The 21,817-nt window shown below is 38.7% G+C and overlaps 1 protein-coding gene and 1 non-coding gene across 6 annotated transcripts in view; one reads left to right on the forward strand and one right to left on the reverse strand.

Annotated features, from left to right (window-relative positions):
- The window catches only part of CREB5 (cAMP responsive element binding protein 5), a 502,318-nt gene that overhangs the window by 213,079 nt on the left and 267,422 nt on the right, over positions 1–21,817 (reverse strand). The gene's annotated exons all lie outside the window — the stretch shown is intronic.
- LOC132540027 (U6 spliceosomal RNA) lies at positions 15,235–15,337 on the forward strand. The gene has a single exon (XR_009551310.1). It is a non-coding gene; the product is annotated as a U6 spliceosomal RNA (small nuclear RNA).

Here is a 21,817-nt window from a genome sequence, read left to right on the forward strand (position 1 = left end):
ATAGTAAATATTCCACTGTCACTAGAGTTTATACTTTCACACTTTGAAATGTTAGTCTCCTCTTCTGTAATTCTAAGATGGCACCTCCAACCATGTGTCATGACTCTTTAAACCCGGCTTATGGATTGTTCCTCTAGAACTTATTCACATTCAGGTTTCTGAGTAAACCACTACAAATGATCTTTTGCAAAGGTGTCAGTCCCCAGAAACACTGCACTCCCATCAGGAATTTTTATTTTATTTTATTGTTATTTTGATAGGACAGAAGGGAACAGAGGGGAGGGGAAGATAGAGAGGGAGAGACACACCTGCAGTAATGTTTCACCATTTATGAAGTTTTCTCCCTGCTGGTGAGGACCCAGGGCTTGAACTCAGATCCTTGCAGATGGTAATGTGTACACTCAATCAGGTATACCATCCTCTAGCCCTTTCACTATAAATTCTTATGAGCTACTAGGAGCTTTATCTAATCATAGACTTTAGGCTCTTGATTTAATGTGGAAGTGAAGGGGACAGTAATGGGTGATGTCTTTCAGCATGACCCTCATCACCCATTTAGAGAACACCAGAATTCTGCATGAAACCTTAACTATGCCAGAGATTTAGAGTTCACAAAAACAACAGAATGTGTTTGCGACTATGATTTGATTTTAAAACCACTCTCCATAAGGCTCTGAGAGAATATAAAACTTCTTGTGGGGGAGGAGAAACATAATCACTCAACCAGTAGAATATACACTTTTATTATGTGCAGTGATCTGGGTTCCAGCCCTTGCCTACCACTTGGGAGAACCGTGAGAAATTTTATCAGCAGTGGAGTAGAGCACTGTGAGAGAAGTGCTATCAGGGGCTGAGTGGTGGCACACCGGGTTAAGCACATACATTACCATGTGCTAGGATCCAGGTTCAAGTCCCAGTCCTCATCTTTAAGGAGAAAGCTTCATGAATAGTGAAATTGTAGGTCTCTCTCCTTTTTCTTTCTCCATCTCTCTAATTCATGATTCCTTTTCAATTTCTCTCTGTCTTTATCCTAAACAAATATTTTTTAAAAAGATCAGTGTTCTCCTGTCTGTCTGTCTCCATTTGTCTGTCTATCTATATCTATCTATCTATCTATCTATCTATCTATCTATCTATCTATCTATCTTATTGTCATTCTTACTCTCTGTCTCTTACCTTCAACCAGAAGCCAAATAAAAAAGAAAATCTGCTGGGAACAGTGGTGAAGTTCTTATAAAGCATGAAACCCCAGCAAAACCCCAGTGACTAAATAAATAAATTTAAAAAGCAAACAAAAAAATTCCTTTTCAGGGCTATGTACACAGTGGTTATTGAATTAAAGATGAGAAAATAATTTTCTCTCAGTACCTAGGAGAAGAGACTCTTTTTCTGAGGCACAAAAAAGGAACCACCTATTTGAAGAAAGGAGACATAAATTTCATGCATTTGCAGGAGATATATAATTTATAAATGCTGCTCTGTCACATTCCCCATTTCAGTGCTCATTTTCTTCAGGCACTTAGCCAGTTCATATTTTGCAATCTCTTTTAATTATGGAGCTTACTTCCATAGTTCTCCCATATGATCATCAAAAAATATGAAAATGTTCCGAATCTCATGTTTCTTAATTTAATTTTGTGACTATGAGATATATAGCATGTGCATATACTTTGAAAGGCATACTATACAAAATTTCTGGCCATGCTTTGATCATTCCTTGAAGAAAAACTTGGCTCATAGGTCTAAGTTACATGCAAAAATGGTATGACTTGGGAGCAATTCAGAATCATCAAGTGAACTGCCAAGAGTTGAGAAGACACCATGTCAACTGGCATATGCTATTCTGACAATATGACTTTGTCTAGAAAGCAATACGAATGAATGAACAACAAAAATCAATAAAGATCCTGTAAAATAGAAAACAAATAGTTTGGTCCAAAAGTAAGCAATCCTAAATGCAAAAATGCACAGACTATGATAACAATAAGTAGAAAGAATATAAATAATGGAACATAGAAGTTTAAAAATCTACTATTTTGAGCAGATTGGGGAATGTAGTTTTCTAAAGACCTATTTCCTATGAGTCAGTTTGAGAGAGACAGAGAGACAGAGAGAGAGAGAAACCAGAGCCCCATTTTAGTACATGCACACTCAGGGTCTGAACTGGAAGCATTAGTCTTATAAAACCTGCACTCTACCAGTGGAGTTATTTCCCAGGCCACATTTATTTATTTATCTATTTTTGCCAGCAGGCTTGTTGTTCAGGCTTGGTGCCCTAATAAAAACTCCACTGCTCCTGCTGAACATTTTCTTTTCCTTTTTCTTTGATATAGGGGGAAAGACACAGAGAAAAAGCACCTACATAGTGGTCACGTATGATAATGTGTGGACTCTATGGGACTCTATGTATGATAATATGTGGACTCTATGTATGCCACCACCAGTTCCTAAAATTTATGTTTTTTATAACTTTTTTTCTTTATTTGGGGATTAATGGTTTACAGCCAACAGTAAAATACAGTAGTTTGTACATGTGTAACATTTCTCAGTTTTCCATGTAACAGTTCAACCCCTCTAGGTCCTCCTCTACCATCATGTTTGGGGATGGGAACTCTCCCCAACCCCTGCCTCCACCTGATGTTTGGGGATGGGAACTCTCCCCAACCCCTGCCTCCACCTGAGTCTTTCACTTTGATGCACTAAACTCAGTCCAAGTTCTGTTTTGTGTCTTCTTATTTTTCAACTTCTTTTTATTATTAGTGATTTAATAATGATCGACAAGATTGTGGCATAAGAGGGGTGCAATTCCATACAATTCCCACCCACCAGAGTGCCACATCCCATACGTTTTTTTTTTAAATCTATTTTATTTATTTATTCCCTTTTGTTGCCCTTGATGGTTTTCTTTATTGTTGTAGTTATTATTGTTGTTGTTATTGATGCTGTTGTTGTTGGATAGGACAGAGAGAAATGGAGAGAGGAGGGGAAGACAGAAAGGGTGAGATAAAGACAGAGACCTGCAGACCTGCTTCACCACTTGTGAAGTGACTCCCCTGCAGGTGGGGAACCAAGGACTCGAACCGGGATCCTTGCACTAGTCCTTGTGCTTTGTGTCACTTGCGTTTAACCTGCTGCGCTAACACCCAACTGCCAAGTTTATGGTTTTAAAATGTCTAGCAACTATTGCTTCTGTAGTTTACTCACTATGCCAAAAATGTTCTAGAAGTGTTTTCATGATGAAAAAAAAAAAAAAAAGACTGAATGTTTCACCAAGAATGGTTTAAGTATGTATAAAGTGTTTCTTGCTTCTTAAGATTTTTTTTTTACTTTTAGGCACATGCATTTCAAAGTGATATATTGTTCTACCCTTAGTTGTCTCTATCTCCTTGAACAGCAATAGTGATATGTATAAAACAGAAAAAACATGTGAAATTTAAAGAGGCCATTAGAGGGTCTGGGTAGTGGTAAACCTTATTGAGCTTTTATGTTACCGTGTACAAGTCCCCAGATGTAAGCACCGAGTCCCTACCTGTAGGGGGATGGAAGCTTCTTGAGTGGTGAAGCCACAGTACAGGCTCTGTCTCTGTGTTTATTTCTCCCTCCCCTTCAATGTCTCTGTCCTGTCACACAAAAAAATAAAGGGGGAAAAAAAGGTGGGGAGGGGCGAAGGTGGTATTGGGGATTGAACCTAGGGTCTTAGCGCTTCAGGCATGAGAGCCTTTTGTATAACCATTATCCTATATTTCTACTTCCATCTCAAGTTTTTGAACAGTGAATGATATGATGAAATAGAGTTCCACAAGATGTAACTCAAAATAATTTTTCCAATAAAAATTATTAAAACAATATGAATTATGTTTCCTTAAAGAAGTACAAAGCATATGGTGTGAATATAAGACATCCACTTACTCTTCCTCCCACTATAGAATATCAGTTTAATTTCAATTCTTCAGTATGCATTTATCTTTTCAACTGGTCTGAAAGGAGAATGATATGATTTAAGCGTTGGGTGAAAAAAAAAGTTTTTTTTTTTTTTAAATTTCTATTTAAGAAACTCATTTTACAGTCAGTGATGCCAATCACTTTTCAGACAGAGGCTGGACAGGCAGAATAGAGATTCATGTGAAAATTTGTCTGCCATTTTATAAGGCTATAATGGGAAACATTTAAAAAATACTGACAACCTCTGAGAATATGATGGGGCTCACAATTGTTATCAATTACTGACATTTTGCCTTTTTACTCTGAGAATCTTTTTTTTTAAGTATGTTTTTTTAAAATTTAATTTATTTATTTATTCCCTTTTGTTGCCCTTGTTGTTTTATTGTTGTAGTTATTATTGTTGTTGGATAGGACAGAGAGAAATGGAGAGGGGAGGGGGAAGACAGAGAGAGGGAGAGAAAGATAGACACCTGCCGACCTGTTTCACCGCTTGTGAAGTGACACCCCTGCAGGTGGGTCCTTGTGCTTAGCGCCACCTGCGCTTAACCCGCTGCGCTACAGCCCGACTCCCCCTACTCTGAGAATCTTAACTGATTAGGTGGCCAAGAAGAGAGCCTTAAGTTTCAGACTCATTGATTTTCTTTTCACTTTTTAAAAAATATTTATTTTTTTACTTATCCCCTTTTTGTTGTCCTTGTTGTTTTATTGTTGTAGTTATTATTGTTGTTGTTATTGATGTCGCCATTGTTGGATAGGACAGAGAAAAATGGAGAGAGGAGGGAAAGACGGGGGTGGGGGGAGAAAGATAGACACCTGCAGACGTGCTTCACCACTTGTGAAGGAACTCCCCTACATGTGGGGAGCTGGAGGCTCAAACCCGGATCCTTAAGCCTTTCCTTGTGCTTCGCGCCATGTGCACCTAAACCGCTGTGCTCCTGCCCCACTCTCTCTTTTCACTTTTTAATTTAAGAGCCAAACTTTTGGTGTCAGACAACTGTGATTTGGAGGTTTGATCTCAGTATATAGGCATCACAGAGTTTATGCTGCCCAGTAACTGGAGACAGGATAAGTGGCCATCTTTCAGATATGAAGATTTGGAGGAATCAGAGAGATAAAGGGCTTTTGCCTCTCTATTTCTCTCCTTCCTTCCCCTCCCCTCCTCTCTCCTTCTTTTTCCTTTTTTCCTTCTCTCTCACCTTTTCTCTTCTCTTTCATCTTTATTTTTAGATAGATAGAGACAGAGAGGTAGAGAGATAGACCACAGCACTGAAGTTTCCTTCAGTGTGTTGAGGGACTGGGCTTGAACCTGAGTTGCCCACAGGCCTCTTCATTTCTTTGAATAAGCTCATGAAGTCCAAGCAAAGACACATTGGTGCCGGAAGTCAATTTATTCCTAATCCTTCCTTCCAATTGCACCTACAATGAATGCCTACCACCACCACCACCATCATTCAGAACTGACCACATACAAAGGGGACAGAAATTCATAAGGTTGTAAAAAAAAAAAAAAGATAATTATTGAGTAAATCAGGGAGTTTCTGACTTAATATTTATTCTCACCCCCTTCTCACACTATGTGAGCACCTTGCACAGTACACAAATGACATTTGTTTACAAATGAGACACATTCTTCATTTTTCCTTCAAGTGTTCTCTAATGCATTTTCGCAAAATCTAATAGTTCAGTGAACAAGTATATTCAACTGCTTGTCTATATTCATTTTTCCTTACACGCACTCACAGACACAACTGAATGCTTTGGCTGAAGTGATCAGGTTTCTCATTTGTGAAAAAAAAAAAAACTTTTTGCAAAGGTTTGTTTTGATATTATATTTGATACAATATTTCTTTTGGACTAGCAGCATGTTCTATAGGATATCAGTGTAGTAGATAAATGTGCAGATTCTAGAGACAGACTGAGTTTCACTCCTAGTTCTGCAACTAATTAATTGTAAAGCTGAACCAATTGCATCATTTATCTGTGCTTCTGTTTGCTTCTCTATAAACAGAAATAATACATATTCTGGCACAGAAGTGTTTATCGTAGTATTAACTGACTTTTTCTTTTAAGGTGCACAGAGAAGCACCTTAAGCTTGAGAGTTATAAAAGGGTTAGCTATCATTATTGTAATTTGATTTATTGAGATTTACATCAATATAAGTGCCTACTATATGATAGAAACTATTCTAAAAACTGAGGACTTGGAGGGTAGAACAAAATAATGTCTTAATCTTTTTTTTAAATTTTTTTTATTTATAAAAAGGAAACATTGACAAAACCATAGGATAAGAGGGGTACAACTTCGCACAACTCCCACCACCAGACCTTCATATCCCATCCCCTCCCCTGATAGCATTCCTATTCCTAACCCTCTGGGAGTATGTCTTAATCTTAACAGTGCTTACATTGTAGTGGGGAATACAGATGGTAAAGAAAAGTAAAGAGACAGTTTAGAAAACTATCAAAACTATGAAGAAAGTAACAACGGTATCATATAAGGTAACTAGAGTAGATTCTAGCTAGTGTGTGAGTGGGTATAAAATCCTCTGTTGAGGACACAGTTTCAAACACTTCCATTATACCTTCTGTGTAAGAAACACCAAGCAGAAGTAAGCCACCACAATCTCCATTTTCAGGATTTCGTGACAATAGGACCTTATAGCTTTAGCTTTATTTGCATACTGCAGATGTAGTTAAGGCTCTGAATGAAACATTTCAAAGGGATAGTAAAAAACAGTCACCACCATGGCAAGGCACCCATAGGACAGAGGCAACCAAGAATTTAAGAGGCATCTTCCTGACTCACTTTCCAACATTTCATCCTGGTAGGGCAGTTTAGAAGCCAGACATCCATGTCCTGCCATCAGTCAACTTCAGGAAATTTTTAGAAACTGTGGCCCAATCTGAAGGGGCAGGAGGTTAAGGAAATGGAAGAGAGAGAGAGAGAGAGAGAGAGAGAGAGAGAGAGAGAGAGAGGAAGTTCTGCTCCTTGGTAGATGATGGAAATCAAGGAAAACATTACTGCTAGTGTTTGTTCAGTCTAGGCACCTACAACTGCGGTGTGTGTGTGTGTGTGGGATAAAGGCCGTTATCTTGTGGAAATGGAACAAACTTCATTGGGTTGGAATGTCAACTTGAGTCTTATGGGAATAACATGAACTGTATTTTGCAAGTGGTCAATGCTACTTCCCATTTACAACTGAATTTTTTTTTATATGCATTTAGCTTACTTTCATTCACAGAGTGCCCAGCTTCATGCATATGGTGACTTTTAATTTTTTTTTTTTAATCTTATTGGACTGGGGAGATAACTCAATGTATTATAGTATAAAATTTTCATGCATGAGACTCCAGAGGTCCCAAGTTCAAACCCTGGCACCACTACAAGTCAATATTGAGTAATGCTTTAGTCTTTCTCTCAGAGAAATAAATACATCTTTATAAAGTACATATGACAGGAAAATGTGGGTGCTGATTGATGCTTGATGACATTAATTTTTCTGTCTCACAATTTCACCAAGTGCTTGACACCTGCAAGATACTCTGTTGAGTAAAAGGGTCTGCATCATAGACCTGGAGGGTGGGTAGTTTTTCTAATGAAGAAACACTATCTCCAGGGATTGACTACCTTGTCCAGGGTTACACAGCTCACATTTGAGAAAGTTGGGACTCTAACTCAGGACATATGACAACTGATTTTAAGTGTCAGAAGTATGTGGTACTACACATCACACAGAAGACAACATAAAAGTGACTGTCAAGTATACCAAAGAGGGGCTTTAAGGGCATTCAGGTTTTTTTTTTTTTTCTATTTTCCTCAGGTTTTTAATTTTTTTAAATATTTTTTTATTTTCCTCTTTTTTGCCCTTGTTTTTTATTGTTGTTGTAGTTATTATTGTTGTTGTACTTGATGTAGTCTTTGCTAGATAGGACAAAGAGAAATGAAGAAAAGAGAGGAAGACAGAGGGGGGGGGGAGAGAAAGCTAGACACCTGCAGCCCTGCTTCACCACCTGTGAAGTGACTCCCCAGCAGGTGGGGAGCCAGGGCGCCAATCGGGATCCTTAGGCCCCGTCCTTGCGCTTGCCATGTGTGCTTAACCTGCTGTGCTACCACTCAACTCCCCCATTTCCCTCATCTTCAAGACGGGGAAATAGGTGTGTTGTACTTGCTAGAGTGCATACATTGCCATGAGCGAGAACCTTGATTCAATGCCCCTGCAGGGGGAAGCTTCATGAACAGTGAGCAGTGCAGCAGATGTTTCTTTTTCTCTCCCTATTTCTTTTTGTCTCTGTAAAGAATATAAAAAGCAACCAAGAACAGTAGTATCATAGTGCAGGCATCAAATTCCAGGGATAATCCTGGTTACCAAAATAAATAAACACATAAATAAATAAGGAAATCATCATACATATCTCATAGTGTTGGCACCAGACATGGTGTGCCTTGAATAAAGAGAAGCCATGTCATAAATTTGAAGGAATATTGGAGGAACCTATAGGCATATATCTATCTATGTACAAAATGAAAAAAATATTTTCTTTAATAGTAAAGTAGTAATTAAGGTAAAAATGGTTGAAAACATATTTGCAGTGGTGGAGACCCACAATTTGGCTATTTTATGCAGTAATCCATTTAATTTTAAGGATTACAAAATTTTAAGTTATAAACAAAACTGCTTTATGCTTTGCCCAATCTTGCTTCACCATGTGTCCCTGTATCACTATAGTTTGAGTGGCTACGTTTTTTTCAACAGTTTTTCCTGCCGCTGCACACCCAGCATGACATCTGAAGATGTCAGGTGAAAATGAAAGACACATGTTTTTTCAGCACTTAGTTCCAAGTTTTCTTGGATTTCCAAAAAAAGAAAAAAAAAGCAGATTTGAGAATAAGATTTTCAAATAGATAAGCCTGAAACACAGATTTCCTCTTTGTTCATAGAATAGTTAGTATGCACAATTAACTAACCTGCTGGCATTGGAAGTAGGCAATGTCTGTAATTTTCATAGATAGGGTGGTGTCACAAGACTTTTAAAATAAATTTATCAGGCAGTGCAGAAGGTGACACAGTGGATGAAGTGTTGGGTTCTCCAGCATGAATGAAGTCCAGAGTTAGATTCTCAGCAGCACATGTACCAGAGTGATGTCCGGTTCTCTTTCTCTCTTTACTCTTATTTCTCTCATTAATAAATAAAATCTTTAAATTTTGTTTTATTTACTTATTTATTTTCCTCTAGGGTTATCGTTGGGGTTTGGTGTTGATACTATGAATCCACTGTTCCTGGCAGCCATTTTTTCAATTTTTTGTTTGGATAGGACAAAGAGAAATTGTGAGGGGTGGGTGAGATAAGGAAGGAGAGACAGAGAGACACCTGCAGACCTGCTTCACTGCCTGTGAAGCAGCCCCCGCTGCAGGTGGGGATCCAGGCAGGGGATCCTTTTTTTTTTTTAAATTTCTTTATTAGGGAATTAATGTTTTACGTTCAACAGTAAATACAATAGTTTGTACATGAATAACATTTTCCAGTTTTCCATATAACAATACAACCCCCACTAAGTCCTCTGTCATCTTTCTTGGATCTGTATTCTCCCCACCCACCTACCCCAGAGTCTTCTACTTTGGTGCGATATGCCAATTACATTTCAGGTTCTACTTGTGTTTTCGTTTCTGGTCTTGTTATTCAACTTCTGCCTGAGAGTGAGATCATCCCATATTCATCCTTCTGTTTCTGACTTATTTCACTTAACATGAATTTTAGGTCCATCTAAGATCAGCTGTAAACGGTGAAGTCACTATTTTTATAGCTGAGTAGTATTCCATTGTGTATATATACCACAACTTGTGCTCAGCCACACATCAATTGTTGGACATCTGGGTTGCTTCCAGGTTTTGGCTATTACAAATTGTGCTGCCAAGAACGTTATGTGTACACAGTTGTTTTTGGATGGGTGTGTTGGGTTCCTTGGGACATATCCCCAGGACAGGAGTTGCAGGATCATAGAGTAGGTCCATTTGTAGGCTTCTGAGAGTTCTCCAGACTGTTCTCCACAGAGGCTGAACCAATTTACATTCCCACAAGCAGTATAGGAGGGTTCCTTTGACCTTACAGTCTCTCCAGCATTTGTTGCTGTTACCTTTTCTGATGTATGACATTCTCACAGGAGTGAAGTAATAATTCATTGTTGTCTTTATTTGCATTTCTGTGACAATCAGAGACCTGGAACATTTTTTCATGTGTTTCTTGGCCTTTTGGATCTCTTCTGTGGTGAATATTCTGTCCATGGCCTCCCCCCATTTTTGGATGGGGTTTTTTTTTGTTGTTGAGATTTGCAAGTTCTTTATATATTGTGGTTATTAGCCTCTTGTTTGATGTATGTCATGTAAAGATCTCCCATTCTGTGAGGGGTCTCTTGGTTTGGGTAGTAGTTTCTTTAGCTGTGCAGAAGCTTTTTAATTAGATGTAGTCCCATAGGTTTATGCTCGCCTTAGTCTTCTTTGTAATTGGATTTGTTTCATTGAAGATGTCTTTAAAATTTATGCTGAAAAGAGTTTTGCCAATATTTTTCTCTAAGTATCTGATAGTTTGTGGTCTAACATCCAAGTCCTTGATCCACTTGGAATTTACTTTTGTATTTGGTGAAACATAGTAGTTCAGTTTCATTCTTCTGCATGTTTCAACCCATTTTTTTTTGTTGTTGTTGAAGAGACTCTGCTTTCCCCATTTAATAGTCTGGGCACCTTTGTCAAAGATTAGATGTCCATAGGTGCAGGGGCTTACTTCTGGGCTCTCAATTCTGTTCCATTGGTCAGTATGTCTACTCATGTTCCAGTACCAAGCAGTTTTGATGACAATTGCTGGAAACCGGATCCTTGAGCTTCGTACTACGTATGCTTAACCTGGTATGCCATCACTGCCCCCTCACCTCTGGTTTATAGTGGTACGGAGGACTGAACATGGACAAGAGAGTATCTTTGCATAGCCATTATGCTATCTACCCCCCCCCACCCAAATAAAATCTTTAAAAACAGTTGAACAAAAAATTTTATCAGACTAGAATGTTTGGTCTGAAGAAAATCAAGAAAAATTAAGCATTTAATATTTGGGAAAAGGGATAAATGGGTTTAGTGCTTTGTCAAATGAGTCCTCTAAATAAAACTCTCAGAAAAAAAATGTGTTCAGATTCATAGAAATAGCTTTCTAACACAACAAGCTATTCAAGTAGGTACTGTAGTAGCTAGTGAGTGCAAAGTATCACAGGGTGAACTCAGACAGGAACTGGCTTGACACCTCAAGGCAGTTTAGAAGTTATCCAGCAGATAACAATGCGGGTCTGAGAAATATCTGAAGGTCCATTGAACCCAGCAAGTCAGGGGTTCTGAATATGCCATAGAAGTCCATTCTTCCAAATCTATACTCTTGAACCAAGCATTGGTCAAAAGTTCTATTTTTAGAAGTATAATCTATACTAAAGCTTCTCTCGCTGGCAGAAGAAACTCAATGTAGCATGGGGCTTTTAAAGTAATGATGTTTCTGATAAAGAGATGAAGTTTTATAACTTATTAGACACTGTTCTTTATATAAAGTTCAGATAGTTGTACTATTTGAATCAAGGAAGGAAAATCTTTGAAAAGACTTGTGATTTCTAAGGGAGGGGAGGCTATATCTGAGGGAGAGTGGTATAGCCCTATGTTTAACAGATCCTTCCTGACTTGAGATGTCCAATGAGTGTTCTAAGAAACAATAAAGAGCATTCAACCACTGCCTTCCCTGCTATCTTTTGGAAGTGAAAAACACCCCACTAGCCAGCTGCCTACTCAAGTGTGAATACATAGTTGTTTGTTGGCTGCCCCAGAGCCCTCTGTTCTGTCTGTAGAGGCTAAAAAGAGGAGTTCAGGAACAAGCAGCAGCTGAATTGCTTGAATGACCAATACACTGGTTGCATGATTCCAAAACAACTCTCTAAGGGAAGGGAGGAGGTAGGAGGAGGATGGAGAAATAGATTACTCTATTTCCCTACAAGGCTTGCCTCTGTGTGTCCATCCTTGGCCTCTTGCTTTTAACAGAAAGCCATGGATTAATACCAGTAATCTAGTAATCTAGTCCTTATTTGGGTTCTTTTTATGTGCTAATCATTTACCTAAGGATTCTACCTCTATTATCTCAGAGAAGTGAGTGGGGAGACATCATTTGACCCTAGCTCAGACTCATAGTAAAGAACAAACCCACCATTTAAAAAGAGAGCACAATTTAAAAGACTAGACCTAGTGCCGGAGATGGCATACCCAGGAGAGCACACAAGTCAGCATGTGCAGAGACAAAGGTTCAAGTCCCAAGCCCCCACCTGCAGGAGGGAAACTTCACAAGCAGTGAAGCAGTATTTCTTTCTCCCTACCTCCCCCTTAGATCTCAGTATTTGTCTCTTTCTATCCAGTAAATATTAAGAAAATAAAAAAAGTCTCGGGTGGTAGCGTAGCGGGTTAAGCACACATAGCGCAAAATGTGAAGACCCGCATGAGGATCCCTGTTAAAGCCCCCGGCTCCCCACCTGCAGGGAAGTCACTTCACAGGCAGTGAAGCAGGTCTGCAGGTGTCTGTCTTTCTCCCTCTCTGTCTTCACCATCTCTCTCCATTTCTCTCTGTCCTATCCAACAACAATGACATCAATAACAACAATAACAATAAAACAACAAGGGCAACAAAAGGGAATAAGTAAATAAATACATATTTAAAAAAAAAGAAAATAAAGAAGTCTGAACCCCTGTTCATTAGTTGGCTATGAAGTGGAGACATGAGAAGATGCATTGGATGTTTGACATTTGGTTTTGATTATTGATTTATTTGTTTTTTCCATGTAATTCCATTTATCAACATTCCATACCTGTTTAATAAACTTTTTTTGTCCTAGTAAACTAATTAATGAGCTGGGACTGTTCTTCATGCTTCTCACCTCTTACTGGAGTACCTAGCCAATGATAGGTTTTGACGAATACTCACTGAATTAATGAACACAACAGAGCAAGTGTCTACAATAACTTCATCAAATAAATCAAGTAAATATTATATTAAAAGCTCTACATTGAAGTATATTATCACCAACACATGAGCTCTAGAGGTAACCTGCTTCCACTCCAGTATAGTATGCATCTCTTTCTAATTTATCAGGTACTCCTGTTTGACCTTCTTTGAGTCTTTCCCCGGACCACCATGTCCTCTGACCTCCATGTTTCCCATACATCTTCCCACAGGACAGACTTCTAGTTCACACTCCCCTCCCCTGAAGTTCTGATTGCCCACATAGAGTCAACTGATTTGTCTCTGCACTCATTTCCTCCTTTTACTTCCCTGAAATACAGACCGTGCTCTTCGGATTCTAGAGGAAAATGTTTATTTTCCTTTTGTGCCAAAACATCCCCTGGAAGGTTTTGAGGGCAAAATAGACTGACAGATGCTAAGACTGCTGGAGCAAATCAGAACTATAAGAGGTGACCAAGTAAGAGATGGACAATAAGCAGGCAGAATGAGTTGCTATGGCAGCCTAGGGTAGAACAGGCTTCAGTAAATAAACAGAGCTCAGTTCAGGAAACATGTGCGTTTTGTCATATGTACTATGTGTGCAGACTATTAAGGTACCTAGTTACTTTCTATCTGTAAAGCCTCACAAAATGAGAGCCACTCCATGCCAAGTTGAATGATAAAGCTGATGATATCAATTATTACCAATGCTGTGGATGGAGTGGTAGGGTAGTTACATGAGATGCCTTTCTACCATTACATGGGGGAAAGTTTCCAGATCATTAGGAAGCAGGAAGGAATCTTTGGGGAGAAGAGAGGAAAGAAATTACTGTTGTATGGTAGTACATAGATCAGAAACAGTTTACATATATATCTTTAATTTATTATTAATAGTTATTGTTTGATTATTTATTTACTTTGTGAATAACCCTGCAAAGCAAGCATTATTATATCTATTTTACAGATAAGGAATCTAGATACCTACAAACTCACATAGCCATAAGCCCTGGACACAATATTTAAAGGAATTTATTTATTTACTAATGAGAGAAATTTTTACATCCTTATAGCTAGTTTGTACAAGGAACAGCTATGAAAATGAGTTCTGGTTACCTTTCTAATTTGTCTCGGGCTGAAGATATACTGAAACATATCAATCAAGAAACACTTTGGAGGTCTGGGTAGCATTTCAAACATACTATAAACTTCATCCTTTCTCTTTAACCCAGAAATGAACATTATGGTACAGTAAGAAATTTCTTTTTACATTTCAAAAGACAAACCATGGGAACTACAATTGGCCATTTAAATTAGTTTTATATATTTCTAAGCCAAGACATTTCAGGGTCTTGGTATTCAGATTTCAGCCAAAAGATTAATTTAGCCTAGTGTTTCTTAAATGTTTCTTAAATGTGACCTAATATTTAAAAAATGCTTGTGCTTGGGATCCTCCCCAGAAACATATAATTTAAACTTTCTGGGGGTGGAGCTAATCATTTTTGTTTTGTTTTGTTTATTTGTTTGTTTAAAGAAGTCTTCTCAAATGTAAGTCAAAGGCAGTCAAGGTTAGAGTAGTCTATAAACTAAGGGTACATACACCACTTTTTCTAACATACAAACAGTAATGGAGCTCAAGTTGACTTGAAAGTTCAAACTGACTGACATTTTTATGATCAGATATTATAATCAGAGTCTCCAGCTGACAATAACAAGTCAACTGTGACAGAAAATTTGAAACAAATGCCCAGCAGCCAGGACAGAAGACTGAGAAAGAAAGAATAATTACATGAATCACTATGGTAATTATAAAAAACCAGACACCCTGGCAGGAGGCCAGGGGTGTGGCAAAATGGATAAGATTGGGGTAAAAAGAAATTTTAGGAAATTAGAAATTTTTGATAATTTTAAACATTTCAGGGTTGCAACTGGATGCTGAATTGCCTCTGGCTTATTGCAAGCATTCAGAGCAAAAAACAGATGAAGAAAGAAAACCATCAGTCACATTCTAGCTGTTTCTTATTTTTTAAACTCAGGCATAGAAAGGAAATCAGGCCTTCCTGAGGTCCCTTTCCCCAAATGTGATTAATGGCCCCTAAGAGAATCCCTTTCTGAGCTCCAGAGGGAGTAAGATATTTGACATTATTTACCAGGCCTTTCTATAGAGTATGAGAATGGACATGGTGTTACTGGCTGTTTAGGCTCATTGTTGAGTAGTCTTTACTTCCTCTTTCTGGTTAAAGATGATTTATTTATGCTCGTTTGAAAGTGTATGCAAATGTTGTGCTCGCTTTGGCAGCACATATACTAAAATTGGAATGATACAGAGATTAGCATGGCCCAGCACAAGGATGACATGCAAATTCATGAAGCGTTCCATATATATATATATTTTTTTAAAGTGTTGTGGTATATATACACAATGGAACACTACTCAGCTATAAAAAATGGTGACTTCACCGTTTTCAGCCGATCTTGGATGGACCTTGAAAAATTCATGTTAAGTGAAATAAGTCAGCAACAGAAGGATGAATATGGGATGATCTCACTCTCGGGCAAAAGTTCAGAAACAAGATCAGAAGAGAAAACACAAGTAGAACCTGAACTGGAATTGGCATGTTGCACCAAAGTAAAAGACTGTAGGGTGGTGGTGGTAGAGGGGAGAATACAGATCCAAGAAGGATGACAGAGGACCTAGTGGGGGTTGTATTGTTATATGGAAAATTGGGAAATGTTATGCATGTACAAACTATTGTATTTACTGTTGAATGTAAAACATTAATTCCCCAATACAGAAATTTTTTAAAAAACTATATGCAAATGCCACGTATAAGTAATAAAATGGATTCCATCTTATCAACCCTGTTTGAAGTGGTTCTAAAAAGAGAAGAGAGGCTCAACTTTCTGGGTTTGGATCCCAAAAAGAACAATTAGTAGATGTATCACCAAACACAAGTGGCTTAACTCTTCATGCCTGTGTATTCCTATTTGTAAAATGTGCACAAAAAAAAAAAAAAGGAATGCACCTGGCCAAGCAGCTTTGAGTGTTGATGGGTTAACACATAAAAGCTGGAGCCAGCTACATAGTAAGCATGAGTATTAGCTTGTGCTAAGCAAACAGACTACCAAGAAATGTTTATTTGAAATTTGAACTCTTCCATACTAAATTATTCCAAGTACTTCATATTAAAAACCATACAACTCAAGTAACAGGGATCAGAAAGCCAGTGGACCATTTGCCAAGAAGTGATATTTTAAGGCAGGAACAAATATCATTTCTTATATAGAAAAAGGTCACTTGTTCTAATGATCTGTAATGAGTCTACAGAAAAGAATGTGTTTTCCTATAGTTAAATGACAATTGCATATTTTAAATGTACAATAACTTATCCCCCAAGGAATCACCTAGTAAAATATGATAATGAAGAAAGACAATAATCTGTTAGGATATCATTATCGTTAACTTCCCTCAGAGGATGCAGGAAATGAGGCAGAGAGAAGGAGCATATGGAATTTACTGACAACTTTTGTACATTTTCAATCTGACAACAGCCAACAGATTTGAACAGGAGTTAGTTCACTAAAATGCATGTAGTTTTCAAATTCCACAAAATCTTTTTCTTTTAATTAAAATAAATTATCCTCCCTAATGTTACATCATTTTAATGAAAGAACAGCCAATAAGGAAGTCCTGGATCAGTTTTCCCTGCATGAGGACTGATGGCACGTTTTCCACGGATGGAGGCCACAGGATAAACACTGTTGTATCAAACATTCCTGATGATGAGGGAGAAGGCTGCTTGCATATTTTTTTTTTTTGTACTAGTGCACATAACTTTTTTCCCCTGTGGATCTTCAGCAAGGCAAAGCAGTTGCCTTGGCTGCATGGAATTCAGCAAACAGAAATGCGTGACCAGTGACCACATACTCGCATCTGGATGAGGTTTTGGCTGACTGCACTTTAACTCCACTTACAAGGATCCCCTTCCTTTTTTTTTTTTTTTTTTTTTTTTTACTATATAAGTCAACTCTGAGAGTCAAAGGACAGAGTGACTTTAGTTCCTTCCCTGTCTATCAAGCAATGACAGACTGACTTTCTTGTTCTCTAGCTATTATACTTGGAGGTATCAAAGTGTAACAAGAAGTCAGACAATAGGGGAGGCAGCTACATTTAAGAATGAAGTGAAGCCTTGCGCAATTTCTACTGTCCTAATACATGTGTGAGGACAATCAATAAAGATAGCTGAAGAGAACAGCATAGATGCCAAGAGCATGCCTTAAGTCTGGACTTGAATCCTGATCCACACCTTAGACTTATATTCCATTGTTCAATTTCTTTAAGTTTCATTTCTTCATCTGTAAAATGGGCATAATGTTACTAGTCTACCTCGTAATACAGATGAGAGAATTAAACTTATAAAATACTTTATCCTACACTGTATGTTAAGATCTTCATATAGTTTCCATGAGGTGGATACTATTGTATTCATTTTGCTGATGGAAAGCTGAGGCTCAGAGATGTGTCATAACTGCCTGCCCCCCATCATATAGCAGACAAATGGAGAAATTGGACATGAGCCCAGGATTGGCTGATTCTCAAGTCAGTGCTTACCACCACTGCCCTATGCATTCACTAGCTCAGATGGCAAAATGCCAGAAAATCATGGCTGATGAACTCTCAGACCACCTGTGCCAGTTCTTTCTTTCATAAGGGAAGAAGAGAATGAAAAGCACTTTAGTGATCAGACTAAAGAAATTTAAAGTGGGAGTCGGGCGATAGTGCAGTGGGTTAAGCGCGCATGGGGAAAAGCGCAAGAACTGGAGTAAGGATTCTGGTTCGAACCCACGGCTCCCCACCTGCAGGGGAGTCACTTCACAGGCGGTGAAGCAGGTCTGCATGTGTCTGACTTTCTCTCCCCTCTCTGTCTTCCCATCCTCTCTCCATTTCTTTCTGTCCTATCCAACAACAATGACATCAATAACAACAACAATAACAACTACAACAACAATAAAAAACAAGGGCAAGAAAAGGGAAAATTAAAAAAAGATTAATAAAAAACAAAAAGAAAATAAATTTAAACTAAACTGGAGGGTGGGAGGTAGTATGCAAATCAATTCTTCAATTCTCTGCTTTCTTTCTGTAGGCTCACATCCCAAGCAAGGTGGAGCAAAATACAAATTGCAAAAATCATCACATTCAGACACTGAAATAACAAGAAAATTGACTGGTATAGAGCAGAGGTATATTAGTAAAAAGTACTCAGTAGACTACCTGTATGTATAAAGCTTGTTAGTTTAGTATTTAAAAATGTTGGCAGTATGTGGTATAAAATTTAACCTTTTTGACTATAACAAATTTGAGATTTCCAAACCTATTATTACTTGTTTAATATTTGTTGAAATCTTGTATCAAAAAGTAAAAGTCTTCTCAACAATAACCCTGGCAGCAAAATTAAAGAGCTTCATCAAATCATAAAACATTCCAGTATTTCTCTCTCTCTCTCTCTCTTTGGTCTTGCCTGGACTTTGAAATCTAGGCCAACATTTTTTGTTGCAGAAAAATAAGGAGAGAGAAAAGTATATAGAGAGGTAAATGGATATATATATATGTAGAGAGAGAGAGAGAGAGAGAGAGAGAGAAATAGACAGAGACCACAGCATTGAATTTTTCTACATTGTTATTGCACTCCCATATGGTGTGCCAGGGCTGCAAACCTGGACTGAGAAGGATGGAAAAGCAGGCTCCTTATAAGGTGAATAATATTATTGATGCTTTTTCTTTAAAAAATGTGTTTTAATGGTAGATGCAGACATATAGATAGATAGATAGATAGATAGATAGATAGATAGATAGATAAGAAGGAAGGGGAGGGAGGGAGAGAGGAGAGAGAGAGAGGGAGAGAGGGGAGAGGGGAGAGGGAGAGAGAGAGGAGAAAGAGAGGGAGAGGGAGAGAGAGAGGGAGAGAGATAGAGAGGAGAGGGGGAGAGAGAGGGAAGAGGGAGGGAGAGAGAGAGGAGAGAGGGAGGGAGAGGGGAGAGGGAGGGAGAGAGAGAGGAGAAAGAGAGAGAGAGGGAGAGAGAGGGAAGAGGAGGAGAGAGAGGGGAGAGGGAGAGAGAGGAGACAGAGAGAGAGGGGGAGAGAGAGGGGGAGAGAGAGAGGGGAGGGGGAGAGAGAGGAGAAAGAGAGAGGAAGAGAGAGGGGAGAGGGGGAGAGAGAGAGGAGATGGAGAGAGAGAGGAGAGAGAGGGGGGAGAGGGATAGAGGGGGAGAGGGAGAGAGAGAGGGACAGAGAGGGGAGAGAGAGAGAGGAGAGGGAGATTGAGAGGGAAAGAGAGAGAAGAGAGGGAGAGAGAGGGGAGAGGGGGAGACAGGGGGAGAGGGAGAGAGGGGGAGAGGGAGAGAGGGAGAAAGGAAGAGAGGGAGAGAGGGAGAGAGGGAGAGAGACAGAGAGAGAGAGAGGGAGAGAGAGAGAGAGAGAGAGAGAGAGAGAGAGAATAGGATAGGCACACTGCGCTTTGCTCTGGCTTATGGCAGTATCAGGGACTGAACCTGTCACTTCAGGGGCCTCAGACTTGATATACTACCATGCAGATTTGATAGACTACCACTTCACTATCTCCTCAATTCCAACAATGAAAACTTTTCCAAGTGCAAGTAGAAAGCAAGTTCACAAATTTCTTGCTGTCAATATAGGCTTCACAAATGCATACTTGAAAATTTATAAAATAAAAACAATTCAACTACTAAATGCTTGTTTCTTCTCTGGCGCACAATTAGAAGTCACAAAATTAGATCTGTTCAGCAGAAGGTTTTAACTTATTAAACAGAATTCAATACTCAATTTGCATGCACTTGATAGCACTTTATCTAGTTTTGAGAATTTAATAATAGCAAGATTAGAGGGAATACCTGTAGGGGGCAGCATGCCATATTTATTTAATTAGAGAAACTCTCCTAAGATGATGTGGCTGTCATCATCAACATTGTTATCACTGCTCTTATCATATTCCTGGATTTTGATCTTAGAGATAATTTCTATTACATAGTCAGCTAGATAGGCAATAGGTAGTCACTCTTTCCCACTTATGGGCATTAATTGTTTTCATTTGTTTAATTATTTTGCTTAAAACCAAAAAGTATCTTCCCCTTGTACAATACAAAACCCACCTGTTATGTGAGATGTTAACATACATTTCTGCTAGTTACAAAAATCAACACATTTTAATAACATGAAAAACCACAGAACCATGGGCAGAGGAATCAAGTGGAAAGAAAGTTCTTCACAGAGATATGTTTTCACTCACATCAGCTTGTGGTCAGAAACACTCAGTAGAATTGGAGAATCTATTTCTTTAAGGATCTAAAAATAAATTGATCTGTAAGTGACTTTGCTGTAATACATACAGTGAGTCAGATCAAGGAGTAAGAGCTATTTATAGAATGTGAACTAAAACACTGGCTTGAGACAACCAGTTAACCCTCACTAAACAGGTGGGAATTCAGAGTGTGCTGTATAATATGTACAGCTATTTTAAAATAAAATGATTATATTGTTATAACTCTAGCTACAATTGTCAGGATATGGCCAGAGGTGACCACAGGGTCAAAAACATTTGGTAGCTGACAACCAGTGTGACAGTGTGACAGTGAACATCCACAAGGGCACATTCAGCCCTCGTACTTCAGATAAGCCCATCTTGGGGTAGAATGTAAACGGTATTGGTACAGAGTGACAAGTTGCCTTTTCAAACCTTTTCCTAAAAAGAGGTAGATTGGGGGGATTGGGGAGATAGTATGCTTATGCAAAAGGCTTTCATGCCTGAGGTTCTGAGGTCACAGGTTCAATTCCTAGTACGATCATAAGCCGGAGCTGAGTAGTACTCTGGTTTCTTTCATTAAAATAAAATAAATAAAATTAAAAATATTACAAAAAAAAGGTGCAGGAGGGGAGTCGGGTGGTAGCACAGTGGGTTAAGTGCAGGTGGCACAAAGCGCAAGGACCTGCTTAAGGATCCTGGTTCGGGCCCCCAGCTCCCCATCTGTAGGGGCGTCGCTTCACAGGCGGTGAAGCAGGTCTGCAGGTGTCTATCTTTCTCTCCCCCTCTCTGTCTTCCCCTCCTCTCTCCATTTCTCTCTGTCCTAGCCAACAACAATGACATCAACAACAATAGCTACAACAACAATAAAAAAAACAGCAAGGGCAACAAAAAAGGAAACAAATAAATAAATATTATATATATAAAAAAGAAAGTCATTTAACTCTCAAGAGTTGTGTTTACATCATCTTTTTTTTTTTTTTTTTTTACCAGAGCACTGCTCAGCTCTGGCTTATGGTGGTGCAGGGGATTGAACTTGGGACTTTGAAGCCTCAGGCATGAGAGTCTGTTTGCATAACCATTATACTATCTACCCCATGCATCATCTATAACATGGAGATAAAGTTAGTCCCTACCTCAGGCTGTTTATCTGAGGATTAAATAAACTAATAAATCTCTGTCACACAATATACATGGTACAACTCCAAGACACATCTGCTCTTCTTAGCCCTGGAAGTTAAAGGATGATGGAATACCCCTCTACTTTTGTTTACTCACTCCCTGCTAAAGCAGGTCTTCACAGTCTTACACATAGATATCTTTGGAACCAAAGTCTATGGCTCTTTCCCTTCCATGGCCGATTTAGTGAACTTTTCTTTTTTCATCATTTTTACTGGGGAACAACTGGTTTGCAGTATAGCTGTTGACACATGGGTACAATTTCTCATCTCCCTGTGAAAGGTGTCTGCAAAGCATTTTCACACCCAGCTTAGAAACTATATTACCATCATGCAGCAGGACCCCAAGATCACTCCCCCTTCCAGAGCATT

Source organism: Erinaceus europaeus, chromosome 8 (assembly GCF_950295315.1).
Source record: "Erinaceus europaeus chromosome 8, mEriEur2.1, whole genome shotgun sequence".
In the NCBI taxonomy this organism is placed as follows: Eukaryota; Metazoa; Chordata; class Mammalia; order Eulipotyphla; family Erinaceidae; genus Erinaceus; species Erinaceus europaeus.